This window comes from Bufo gargarizans, chromosome 6 (genome assembly GCF_014858855.1).
Source record: "Bufo gargarizans isolate SCDJY-AF-19 chromosome 6, ASM1485885v1, whole genome shotgun sequence".
NCBI classification, from domain to species: domain Eukaryota; kingdom Metazoa; phylum Chordata; class Amphibia; order Anura; family Bufonidae; genus Bufo; species Bufo gargarizans.
In genome coordinates, this window is record NC_058085.1 from 109,600,884 (window position 1) to 109,613,364 (window position 12,481).

Below are 12,481 nucleotides of genomic sequence, written 5' to 3' on the forward strand. Positions count from 1 at the left end.
TTTTCCTCTAAGTAATTCATCCACAAATCTGCTTCTCCAAGTGTCCATCAGAGGTAGTAAAACAACCTACCACATATGTCCCTCTATCTAAGCTATTTTATGGCTTTTTGGTTGGTACATTGTGCAGCCATTTACTCAAATACTGCATATTAACAGCCTGTGTCTAGCTTTTTATGATGTATTTATGTTGTATTACATTATTCCTCGTCAGGAACTGTACAACTGTGCAGATCAAAGCAGATTTGTTTTGGTCAGGACTGATCATTTAGGGACTGATTCTTGAACTGCATAGAGACAACCTATGAAATTACTAATGGAACCATGGTCGATTGGGTGGCCCCATGATCGTGCAGTTGTCTTACAGCATCAGGGTCCTGGGATTGTATTCAACAATGTGCAATATCTGTATGGAGAGTTTGTGTTTGGAAAATTAACCAATCTTACATGAAAGAATTACATCTTTTTCAACAAAATGTTACTTTAGGCCCACATTTTTTATTTTAACAAGGGATTACAGGAGAACATGCACCCAACTATTTGTTATGCATTTCCTCCTGAATACTGCAGCACCCCATATGTGGTTGTAAACAGCTGTGTGGCCACACTGCAGGGCTCATAAGGGAAGGAGCGCCATATGGTTTTTGGAGAGCAGATTTTGCTGGAAAGGTTTTTTAATGCCATGTCACTTTTGAAGAGACCCTAAGGTACTCCTAGAAAGGAAACCACCTAAAAGTCATGCCATTTTGGAAACTACACCCCTCAAGGGTGTGGTGAGTGTATTGACCCAACAAGTGTTTAATAGAATATAGAAACACTTTGGATGTGAAAATGAACAATTCCATTTTTTTCCAATAAAATGTTACTTTAGCTCCAAAGATTTCATTTTCGCAAGGGGTAACAGGAGAAAATGCACCCGACAACTTGTTATCCATTTTTCCCTGAATACGGAAGCACCCAGTGTGTGATCGTAAATTGCTGCTTGGGGGCACGGCGGTGTTCAGAAGTGAAGCAGTGGCATATGGATTTTCTAACATGGAATTTGCCTAAATTGTTTTTAGGGGCCATAACTTTTACATTTTTTAGTTTACTAAGCTGTGTGAGGGCTTATTTTTGGAGGGGTAAACTGTACTTTTTCTGTATCATTTTGGGGTACATAAGACTGTTTTGATCACTTATTTTATACCATTTTTGAGAGGTGGGCAAAAATTGCAATTCTGTCAGTCTTTTTAATTGTTTTTTTTTTTTTTTATGGGGTTCTCCATGCGGTAGATATTATATGATAACTTTATGCTGTGGGTTGATAAGGTTATAGCAATACCGCGTTTATATAGTTTGATACCACAGTTATATAGTTTTACGCTAATTTTCCATATACGAAGATCCAAAGCATTTCTATTTTTCCACCAGAGTAGCTCTCTGAGGGCTTGTTTTTTGCAGGATGGGCTGCAGTTTTTATTGGTACTCTTTTGGGGTACATATGACTTTTTTTTTATCACTTTTTATGCAATTATTTTTTTTGGAGTTGTGGCAGGCAATTCCATCCTTGTTTATTTTTTTTAATGGCGTTCACTGTGCGGGATATGATCCTTTTACAGGTCATTACAGACGTGGCGATTCCAATCATGTGTAGTATCCATCAGCAGATTTGTACCCAGAGACTTGTCACATGTGCACTTGGCAGCTGAAGGCATTTGTGTTGGTCCCATGTTCATATGCCCCCACATTGCTGAGAAAAAATAAGTTTTAATATATGCAACGGTGACATTGCTATTACACCTAGAGGCTCTGCGCTCTCTGCAACTGCCACGCCCTCGGCACTTTGACAGGGCTGAGCATGATGACGTTTTCACTGCCTAGCCCTGTCAATCAAAGTGGAGAGGGTAACACCCTTGTTGCTTTTAGGAGCTAATTTGCATATTTTTCTCAGCAATGCGGGCACGTTTAAACATGGGACCAACACTGATGCCTTCAGCTGTCAAGCGCACATGCAACAGGTCAGCCAGTTTTATAGATACGAAGCTGCTGACAGATGTCCTTTAATTCTCCATACATTTTAATTTCTTTTGAAATTTGCCTATTGTCAGCCTGTGTTAGTAGTGATTCCCTCGTTGAGTTGCCAGGCTGCCTATTCTGTGTGGTTTCACACTTGTGTTTCCTCTCAGCTTATCTCCTTTACTTTCCTTGCACATTGCCCTGGTTATCGCCCTGGTAGTTTTGTTAATAGACTCTCACTGCACTACTACTGGATAAGTCATGTACTTGGTCATTTATGTCATACTTGTATTCTCTCCAACACTCTGCCTTGCCGCTTTAGAGAGTGACTTTAGTTGTTTTTAATACGAAAATGCAAGGTGTTAAATTAGTTGGTTAAGTAGATGGATGAGTCAGATATTGACCACAACAGCCATCATAGAGCTTTTGGTCCGACGTTTTGGCACTTGCTTTATGAGAGGTATGCTTGATTCCCTTACAAAGTGTCTGTTCATGTTTTATGGGTGAGCCGAAGTCATTGGGAAACGAAAGCTAGAAAAAAAGCAAAAACGGAAAGGAAATTGTTTGTGTCAGTCTGCAAGACTTTCTGCAGCTTTTAATACAGACTTGTTGAGAAAAAAAAAATCCATCTTTTGATTTATCGGCAGTACAGCATCACTTAAGGGGTTTTCCAGGAGTAGAATGTTGATCTATCTTCAAGTAAATGGGCCTGGGCTACAATACCAAGCAGAGCCACTATACAATGCACAGCGCTGTATAGGGCCGAAACGATTACTCAAATTAATCGATTAATTAATCGATGATTCGTTTGTGCCATGTGACCATGAAGTGTGAGTGAAGAGCAAGCTATGACTCGCGCTCCGTGGTCACCCGCCTGCCTGCACAGCGCTGCAGTGGTTCCTGACGTGCACGTTATCGTCAGGACATTTTAGTTCACTGGCGCTGCGCACTGATGGCTAGGAGGGGGAGTGGAGGAACTGATGGTAGTGGGGGGAGCTGGTGACATTGGGGGAGGAGCTGGTGGCATTGGAGGGGGAGCTGGTGGCATTGGAGGGGGAGCTGATGGCACTGGGAGGGGAAGCAACTTAAGACATGGGGAAGCTGATGGCAATGGAGGGGGAACTGGTGGCACTGCTGGAGGAACTAATTGCATTGGAGGGGAACTAGGGGGAGCAACTGATTGCACTGGGGGGGAGCTAATGTCACTGGAGTTTTTATAGAAAACGTTCTTTTAATTGGTTTTTTTTATTGTCTTTTATAATAGTTGGATTAATCAATAGAATACTTGATTACTAAAATAATCGATAGCTGCAGCCCTAGCGCTGTACTTGTTAAGCTGTGAGGAGGCCGGAGCACCACAGGCTCCTCAAATGGTTGGCAGTGCCAGGTGCTGGACCTCCACTAATCAGTTATTGATGACCTTTGCTGAGGAAAGCCCCTTTAACCCTTAGACTGTACGGAGCGGAGAGGTCCTTTAAACATGGCGCCCGCTCGCTTGTGCAGGGGACGCCATAGCTGGCTGTTTCAAACGGCAAAGGCCTCCGGCTAATGTCTGAGACTGGCAATAACGCCAATCGCAGTCATTTAAGCCTTTGGATGCTGTGGTAAAGTGTGACCACAGCATCTAAATAGCGAAAAACCCAGAAGCGCGCTCTTCAGTGTTAAGATCGGCACTCCAGCACAGCGATCGGGGGTGCAGGTCATTTATTCTAATACGCCGAGTCTCTCTGAAGAGACCCAGTGTATTAGAGCTGCAGTTCCTATGTTGGCCAGCAGGTGGCAGGCCAACATAGGATATGTACGAAATCAGCTTGTACTGTCATTCTATGAGAATACAGTACAAGTTGTAATAAATCTGAGTACTGCATATTGTAGCCTCCTAGAGGGGCTATTAAAAAGTAAAAAGAAAAAGGTAAAGAAAATAAAAATCTACAAAATTTTACATCAGTGATCAGAAAGTCACACACACTCTGAAATGGTATCAATAAAAACTAAAGATTGGCGGGGTTCAACAGCCTGTACCCCCGCCGATCGGCTGTTTGAGGAGATGGTGCGTGCTGTGCACACATGCTGTCTCCCTTCCCTCTTCCTTCCTGCTGCTGTAGGTCTATGGGAATTCAGCAGCGAGCAGGAAGAGGGAAGGGACTCGGCATGTGCTTACAGCGCGCGCTGTCTGCTCAAACAGGAGTGGCCTAGCAAAGTAAGCAGTGCTCTAGCTGCCCATACACATTAATTAGTAGTTATAGTTTTGCTGCAATCAATAAGTGTCATAAACTCGCAGCAAACCTGCTCTTGTACATGTTGTTTTGCCACAATGGTGCAGCGCTGAGCTTCCATGTGAATATGCCCAAAAAGTTGTCTCGTGCTCCACCCTCCCCCTTTCTCAGTTAGTACACTAGTTCACACACCTCACCAGTATTCACAGCAGACTTCAACTTCTTAGCTATCACCTTGTAACACTTTGGAACGGTAAGATGTCCACTTCCCTCTAGACACAGCAAGGCTTCTCTCAGTTCCCCATTTTAAAAAGTAGGCACCATGGGACTCCCCTCCTCCTCCCTCACCCAGTAGTCACACTAGGACTGCATCTTCCCTATTATTAGCTATAGCAGAAGTGCATATTGAAGTGAAGCTCCACTTGAAGCAGCTTTTTACCAAATGGTTAATATTTTTTTTTTCTTCTGTGTAGGATGAGCGGCTTATAGTGAATACCGCCAGCAAGCGTTCTTGTGTTCCAGAGCAGTATAGGGGAGGATTCATTGGGCTGATCACTCCTCTCCCCGTCTTGTACATTTCTGTGAAGATGAACTGTGTAAGACTTGCTGGGACATGTAGTATTTGTCTTCAGTACAGAATTACTGAAGAGGTGACATGGTGTGACAGTGCACCTATTCTTCTAGAAGACTATACTTCCATAATACAGCGTACAATGCCACAATATATTTTTCTGTCCGTTTTTTTTAATGAAAACACCTTGGTGTTCCTGGATATAAAATCAGAGTCGAGGATTTATAGTATGACCATACAGACAGCTATAGGCGATGTATCGTGTTATGCTCTTGTGTATGAGCTTTTACATAAATTCAGCTATCTGTATTTCTCAGTGACAACTGTACTATACCGTATAACCTCATAGATCCCCACAAAAGTGGGACTTGACTTTATCTTTGTCCTACTTTACATACCTTCTGTATTTAGCATGTCTGTAGGGAAAATATAGAACACTGTATGACTGTAAGCTGATCAATGGCGATGCAGCAAGTGAGCAGTGCAAATCTGGCCCTGTGACATTGTGGCATATTTTTGGCCGCTCACAGTGTGTACATTGGTATGTGACCATGCTATAACTTATCTTCCTGTGGAGTTTCAGAATTTACTCTACATGCCATAGTACACTTAGCAGTGTAAGGGTAAATGGACCTCTACTGCAAGATTGACAGGGCTGGACATACATTTCAGAGCCTGCACAGGTTCAGCGGTGCAGGCTGCAAATTGTCAGGGTGCCTCTTCACTTACAGGGACAGCCCCCACTTATCAAGGAGCCCTGCTGATTTAGATGAATCAATTTTCTCTCCATAAGACGCACCTAGGATATAGAGGGAATTTTTTTTTTTTCATCAGACCCCTAAGCTCTTTCTGACCACTATCAGACCTCTGTATCGGACCCCTATGTCTATCAGACCTCTGTATCGGACCCCTATCTCTATCAGACCTCTGTATCGGACCCCTATCTCTATCAGACCTCTGTATCGGACCCCTATCTCTATCAGACCTCTGTATCGGACCCCTATCTCTATCAGACCTCTGTATCGGACCCCTATCTCTATCAGACCTCTGTATCGGACCCCTATCTCTATCAGACCTCTGTATCGGACCCCTATCTCTATCAGACCTCTGTATCGGACCCCTATCTCTATCAGACCTCTGTATCGGACCCCTATCTCTATCAGACCTCTGTATCGGACCCCTATCTCTATCAGACCTCTGTATCGGACCCCTATCTCTATCAGACCTCTGTATCGGACCCCTATCTCTATCAGACCTCTGTATCGGACCCCTATCTCTATCAGACCTCTGTATCGGACCCCTATCTCTATCAGACCTCTGTATCGGACCCCTATCTCTATCAGACCTCTGTATCGGACCCCTATCTCTATCAGACCTCTGTATCGGACCCCTATCTCTATCAGACCTCTGTATCGGACCCCTATCTCTATCAGACCTCTGTATCGGACCCCTATCTCTATCAGACCTCTGTATCGGACCCCTATCTCTATCAGACCTCTGTATCGGACCCCTATCTCTATCAGACCTCTGTATCGGACCCCTATCTCTATCAGACCTCTGTATCGGACCCCTATCTCTATCAGACCTCTGTATCGGACCCCTATCTCTATCAGACCTCTGTATCGGACCCCCTATCTCTATCAGACCTCTGTATCGGACCCCTAGCTCCATCAGACCTCTGTATCGGACCCCTATCTCTATCAGACCTCTGTATCGGACCCCTATCTCTATCAGACCTCTGTATCGGACCCCCAGCTCCATCAGACCTCTGTATCAGACTTAAAGGGGTTTTGCCACTTCAGCAAATAGCATTTATTATGCAGAGAAAGTTTTGATGGTTATGACCACCCAGCAGTCCAGCAGCATGGCTGTGAATTTTTTCCTGCCCAGGCCAGTCGTGACGTCACTGGGCCTACGGTAAACAGCGAGAAGGCTGCGGCGCTACTGCCAGCACCGCTGCTTTCTCAAACAGCTGATCGGCCGATCTGGATAGATCATCAGCATCTAAAGATCGATCATCAGTTTAAAAAAACTGCAGAACCACTTTAAAGATTAAAGGGGTTCTGCAGTTCTTTTAAACTGATTATCTATCCTCTGGATAGATCTTCAGATCTGATCGGCGAGGGATCGACACATGGGACCCTTGCCGATCAGCTGCTTGAAAAGGCAGCGGCGCTCCAGGAGCGCCTTCTCAAACAGCTGATCGGCAGGGGTCCTGGGTGTCGGACCCTCGCCGATCAGATGCTGATGATCTGTCCAGAGGATAGATCATCAGTTTAAAAGAACTGCTGAACCCCCTTTAACTAAAACACAGTAGAAACAGTATAAAAGGAACAAACTTGTTTTACTATCTGAATTTAATTAGTAAAAAATATTATTAATTTCCCTTAATTTGGTGAATACCCAAGCTAAGCTTGTGATTAGATTATTAGTCCGGCCACTTTCACTTAGAAAATCCTTGATGATTCATGCAGAACATTGACTGTAAAGCCTCGTTAACATTTTCCATTTTTCACGGACATGTCCTATCTGCATTTTCCATGGACAGCGCATGTAACATTGATTTTAATGTGTTCACACATCAGTTATTTTCACTACTTTGGTCTTTGACATGGACCAAACATTCCCAGTGACGTCTATGGTTCCATCAAAAAACCACTGATAGAATACAGATGGCATCCGTGTTTAGGTCTGTTTTTCACTGACCACTGGTAGGAGAGGTTCTAGAAATTAATTTTCAGCTGAGCAGTGTCCGTGGAATATGAACAACACACAGAGGGCAAAAAATTGGAACACGGATCCTTCACAGACATCTTCACTGATGAAACATGGATGGATTTTCTACTGACATCAAACCGATATGGAAATGTGAGCAAGGACTAACAGTGTCCTCCTTTACCAGCCTTTAGGGCAGTTACATTGGGATGGTTCCTCTCTTTAGCTCTTGGCAGACTTTAATATTTCATTTTGCACCGTTGAGGACAGATAATACCATCAAACTAATGACAACATGCTTTACCCATCAGTTCTATAGATATTTCTGTACAACTGAGTATGTGTAGGATTCCTGTCCACTCTTTCTGCCAGTACTGGATTTTGTCAGCTTAAGGCCTCATGCACACGACAGTATTTTTTCACGGTCCGCAAAACGGGGTTCCGTTGTTCTGTGATCCGTGTCTGTTTTTTCTTCCGTGTGTCTTCCTTGATTTTTGGAGGATCACCAGACCAGAAAAGTGAAAAAACTAAGTCAAGTTTGCCTTGAAAATGATGGGAAAAAAACGGACACGCGGATGACAATCTTGTGTGCCTCCGTGTTTTTTCACGGACCCATTGACTTGAATGGGTCCGCGAACCGTTGTCCATCAAAAAAATAGGACAGGGTCATATTTTTTTGACGGACAGGAAACACGGATCACGGACGCGGATGACAAACGGTGCATTTTCCGAGTTTTCAACGGACCCCATGAAAGTCAATGGGTCCGCAGAAAATCACGGGAAACGGAACAACAGACACGGATGCACACAACGGTTGTGTGCATGAGGCCTAACATGGGTTTTTGTGAATGCCGCAAGAAATGGTGACTTCTTACCATGAGGATGCGCACAGAGGCAAATCCAGAGGAACAAATATTTCTGTTTGTAACTGTGAACATGTCGCAGGTTACTGGTCAAAGACTGACATTTTATACCATTATTATTATTTTTTTATATCTCCTGTGCCGTTGGAGGATAGGGGATAACTTTTAGACTGTTGGAGGTCCTATGACAGGGACCCCCACCAATTATGAGAGGGGGTCCCTATGCTTCATGGAGCCCCTTGAATTGGACGAAGCGGCTGGTCGGAAAAGTGCACCAATGCGTCAATTTTCATAGGAGTGCTAGAGAGAGTAGAGCGCTGTACTCTGTGATCTCTAGTGCTCCCATAGAAATTAATTGAGCAGTGGCGCACTTTTCCAACCAGCCCCTTTGTCCATTTCAGGGGGTGCATCATGCGGTGCAGGGCCCCTGTTCTCAGTATCTATACTACTTATATGTGCAGCACAGTTTCAGGCATTATAACTAAGGACCCCAGAGCAGCATGAAGATAACCTATTATAAGAGGCAGGAGTGAACACAGGAGAGACAAGGACCGATTAGCATCAGAACACCCTGCTGATCACTGTTTATAGTATAAGGGGCAAAAGAGAACACGAGAGGGTATAACTGATTTTTTATAATCACTAGAACACCCTGCTTATCACAGTTTATAGCATAAAAGAATGGAGAGAACACAGGCAAGATGAGAACTGATTACCTATCATCAGTAGAACACCCTGCTTATCACAGTTTATAGTATAAAGGACAGGAGAGGTGAGAACTGATTCTCTGTCATCACTAGAACACCATGCTTATTAATGTTTATATTATAGGGACAGGCGAGAACACAAGAGAGGTCAGAACTGATTTTCTATCGTCAATGGCACACTCTGCGTATCACTGTTTTATAGTATAGGGACAGGAGACAACACAGGAGAGATGAGAACTGATTTTCTATCACCACTAAAACATCCTGTTTATTACTGTCTATAGTATAAGGACAGTGGAGAGTACAGGAGAGGTGAGAACTTATTCTCTATCATCACTAGAACCACCCTGCTTATCACTGATTTTGATAAATAAGGGCCTTAGATTGATAGAACATAAACTATATTTATGATAAACATAAATTTATATTAAAATTAATTAATTACACAGAATTATTAGCATAATATTTTTTAAGCTGTAGTCAGTCAGTACCTCACTACTGATCCACTCAAAACTAGCTTTGACTCCGACTCCACAGCCCTGGCTGGTAAATTTAGGCACAATTCCAGGAGTTTGTGAGTTTATTTTTATTTTTTTATTTTTCTGAGTTTCTGGCATCGGGAGTCATAATAAATGACCCCCATGGATTGGCTTGTGTGTTTGAGTTTTTCTTGATACAAGTGGTAGGCCGAGGTCTTGCAGTTTGTGGACTTGCCTCTTGCTGTGAGTATATCTATATCCTGCTGACACTTTTTGATATAGTTGATAAATAATTTGTGTTGTAAATTCCACAATAGACAATTATTATTTTCCTCCTTATGATTCATCTTGCATAACTAGAAAAAATTGCCTCACTCTTTTTTAGATCATTGGCCGTTAAATGTCCTTTACTCTTTTTGGGGATGAGTGACAGTAGTGATGTCTAACATATCCTATACCTGTACTTGTTTACGGTGGTGTGGAACGATGCCCAATACCTCTGTTACATGAATGGCCTTAAAAGAGTTTCCTGCGACTACAATTTTGATGACTCGGCTTGAGCGAATTGACCTTCAGATCATGGATCCAAAGTTGAATTGTTTCATATACTTAGATTTTAATGCTGTAGCTTTGACTCCATGGGGCCAAAGTTCGTTTAGGCCGAATTCATGCAAGACTTCGGTTAATTCCTCCTGTATGCATATCTGCGTATTAAAAAATAATTATAAAAGCAATAAAATAGCAATCAAATTGCTTTTTTAATTTTTTTTTCAATACGTATATATGCGCACAGTAGGAATTAACCAAAGTCTTGCATGACTTCAGCCGAAATGAACTTTGGCTCCACGGAGCCAATGCGTTTTAATGCTGTGTAGACATCATTGAACACTTAATTTGCACTATACCAATACTATGCTGACACCTAGTGGCCTGTATTGGTATATGCCTGTAATAGGCACCGAAGCCTCAAGCAGGCTTTGGGCTATTTCAGCAATGTAACAGTTTCCCCGATCTCTGTCAGGAAACGCTGTTACCGGAGCGGAAGCGCGCAACTGCCACTTCCGGTCTGATCAGATGCTGTGGTCACATTTGACCACGGTATCTGAAGGGTAAAATGTATGCGATCAGCCTTAAAATAGCTGAAACCCGGCAGCTATGGCGCCCGCTGCACGAGCGAACGGGCGCCTTGCTTAGGGACTGGACCTCCGCCGTACATATACGGTGGAAGTCCTTAAGGGGTTAAAAGATTGGGTTGACTGCTGAGGTTTTGTGCATTAATTTTCAAAGTTCTGAGGCTGATGGATGAGAGTGCAGAATTGGAGAAAATATCTTGGGTCCTCAAGGTCCTAGAAATAGAGCCAGCTAGTTTAAAGTCTACTCGCATAAGTTTTCCTTAAATGCGAGAGAAAGAGTCAACCACCTCCAGCACTCCAGCTGTTGTGAAACTACACTTGCTTGGTTGCCCCCAGAACTCTCTCAGAAGTGAATGGAGCATGCTGGGTACAGAGTGCCGGAAGCTGCTGAAGACTTGAAGTAAGTAGGACATACACGCTTTCAATAGTGCTTGTTACCTCCTGGGGAATCAGTTTTTTTTCTATATTTAGGGTTAGGAATTCTTTCTGAGATGGACAGAGTAAATCCCCACCTTTCCAAAGCTGTCACTCTGGTCTTCCTGGTTGGGCCTTGTTTACTTGGCTGCAGAGTTGACATCATGTCATCAGCTTGTGAGAACTGCAGTAAACAAATGGCCTGTTTTGCTGACTGCAGGAACCATAGATTGCCGATTTTTCATTTAGTGTATCCTTGGGGATCGTTTGGTGAGCCACAGCGGACCATTTACTCAACAGAAGCCAAGAGTGTCCTTTTGACCTTTTGAGTATTGGCATCCATTTTTTTCAATTGTATAAAAACGCAGTAGACCGCTTTCTTATACAAAAGTCCTCCATGTGGTATACTTTTTTCGTCAGTAGGACCATATGGACGATTTATGTCTGTATAGTGGCATGCATCCGAGCTGCCATCAGAAGTTACCGTTAATGTACACCGCCAATGAAAGGCTAAGATGCAATGTCCACGCAGTCTAACTTTTGCACAGTTCAATGCTCGTGTCGCACTTGAGTGATGTGTCTTGGATATCATCATGTATCTCAAGTCACACTATACTGTTGCGCTTGTCCAATACTTGGCAGACTAAACTACAAGTGAGATTTATTATCTCTTTGCACCTCTTTCTTGGATTAAAAAAAATGTTGCAAACCCTGTTTCAAACATTTTAAATACAGTTTGTGACAAATGTTGTCCTAAATAGCGTTTCCACGCAGCCCCTTGCCACTTTCTGGAAAAGGGCCATGGCATGGGCACGGCAAGCGGGTCCACTACATTTTTCAGACACAAATGAAAACTGATTCCATTCTGTAGCACAGACAGGAGGAATATCCGCTGAAGTTATGACGAGGCGGCGCAGGAGATTTCAAAGACAAGCGTAGAAAGCAGGTCTATGATAAATCTCCCCCCTGTGTTCCTACACTTTTTTATATTGTACCAAAATCTGAAATCGTAGTCTTTCAGGTGCGACCTTAAAATCGCAGTACACCCTGTAAGCATTCTAGTCCATGGATTCCAAGAAGCTGAGATATGAGGAGTTGTTTGGTGCTTTGCCCATATTGAAGGGTTCTTGTAGCTATTTCTGTTCCTGTTTATGGCATGGAGGGATAAATATCATTACCCTTGGTTCCCCCCCCCCCCCCCCCAAATAGTGGCATAGTGGCTCTTGTGACCCTTCAACCCTCCAAAGGTCAATATTTTGTTAGCTGAGGAAAGAAAATCATTGATGACTACCTCAATTACTGTTGCAGATACTGTAGGAAGCGAGTGGTTCTTGAGTATGAGGACCCTAGAAACAGCTTCCTAGAACATTAATAAAATTGATTTTATAGAA

General features: G+C 43.1%; 1 protein-coding gene across 2 annotated transcripts in view; it reads left to right on the top strand.

Annotated features, from left to right (window-relative positions):
- LOC122941072 (signal transducer and activator of transcription 5B) overlaps positions 1–12,481 on the top strand; it is a 195,696-nt gene that overhangs the window by 100,633 nt on the left and 82,582 nt on the right. Inside the window, exon 1 of one of the 2 annotated variants that reach the window (XM_044298063.1) lies at positions 1,952–1,994. The exons of the other annotated variant lie outside the window; for it this stretch is intronic. The gene's annotated coding sequence lies outside the window, so the exon portion shown is untranslated. Of the gene's footprint in view, positions 1–1,951; positions 1,995–12,481 lie in introns of those variants that run through there. 2 annotated transcript variants of the gene reach the window in all.